The following is a 1,473-nucleotide window of genomic DNA, read 5'->3' as shown; positions in this document are numbered from 1 at the left end:
CGCTGCCAAACCTTTTTCCGAAATTGCGCCAGCTGAGTGACTAGAAAACATGCTTTACGCGATAGGCACGCAAAAATTTTTGCTAGAGCGCCAAGCACCCACCTCATGGCCAGAGACAAGGGCTCGCCATTAGATCAACTTCGAAATCGCTGAACAGACGCGCTGTAGAATGGCAACCGCTGCCAAGTCTCTTCCGTAGTTGCGTCGGTCGAGTGATCGAAGAAGGTGATCTAAGAGAGGGTCCAAGCGTAGGCATTCGTCGGGGGATTCGCGCCGATGGCATAAATTTATGCAATACCCGAGCAACACCGGACGGAGGTGCTAGACGAGGGCTCCCGTTTTAGATCGAGTTTTAAAATCACCGAGTAGACGCGGTGAGGGCTGGCAACCGCTGCCAAACCTTTTTCCGAAATTGCGCCAAACCTTTTTCCGAAATTGCGCCATCTGAGTGACAAGAAAACATGATCTAAAGGAGAGTCCAGGAATAGCACCCTCGAGGGTGGGCTTCATGCCCCTCTAATTGATTCAACGTCGGCGTCCACCGTTTCAAAATCCGACATATCCATCCGCCCTGACAGCGGCGTTGAATCAATGAGGGGGGCACGGGAGAGGCTCGCGGCAACCACCTCTCCCGTTGTAGCCGCGATAGGCACGCAAAAAATTTTGCTGGAGCGCCAAGCACCCACCTCATGGCTAGAGACAAGGGCTCGCCATTAGATCAACTTCGAAATCGCTGAACAGACGCGCTGTAGAATGGCAACCGCTGCCAAGTCTCTTCCGTAGTTGCGTCGGTGGAGTGATCGAAGAAGGTGATCTAAGAGAGGGTCCAAGCGTAGGCATTCGTTGGGGGATTCGCGCCGATGGCATAAATTTATGCAATACCCGAGCAACACCGGACGGAGGTGCTAGAAGAGGGCTCCCGTTTTAGATCGAGTTTTAAAATAACCAAGTAGACGCGGTGAGGTCTGGCAACCGCTGCCAAACCTTTTTCCGAAATTGCGCCAGCTGAGTGACAAGAATACATGATCTAAAGGAGAGTCCAGGAATAGCACCCTCGAGGGTGGGCTTCATGCCCCTCTAATTGATTCAACGTCGGCGTCCACCGTTTCAAAATCTGACAAATCCATCCGCCCTGACAGCGGCGTTGAATCAATGAGCTGGGCACGGGAGAGGCTCGCGGCAACCACCTCCCCCATTGTAGCCGCGATAGGCTCGCAAAAAATATTGCTAGAGCGCCAAGTACCCACCTCATGGCTATCGACAAGGGCTCGCCATTAGATCAACTTCGAAATCGCAGAACGGACGCGGTGTAGAATGGCAACCGCTGCCAAGTCTCTTCCGTAATTGCGTCGGTCGAGTGATCGAAGAAGGTGATCTAAGAGAGGGTCCAAGCGTGTAGGCATTCGTTGGGGGATTCGCGCCGATGGCAAAAATTTGTGCAATACCCGAGCAACACTGGACGGAGGTGCAAGA

The sequence above is a fragment of the Cupressus sempervirens genome, chromosome 2, assembly GCF_028749045.1.
Source record: "Cupressus sempervirens isolate cs-2001-9-10 chromosome 2, ASM2874904v1, whole genome shotgun sequence".
NCBI classification, from domain to species: domain Eukaryota; kingdom Viridiplantae; phylum Streptophyta; class Pinopsida; order Cupressales; family Cupressaceae; genus Cupressus; species Cupressus sempervirens.
The sequence above is the reverse complement of the archived record's forward strand: the minus strand, read 5'-3'. Positions refer to the sequence as shown.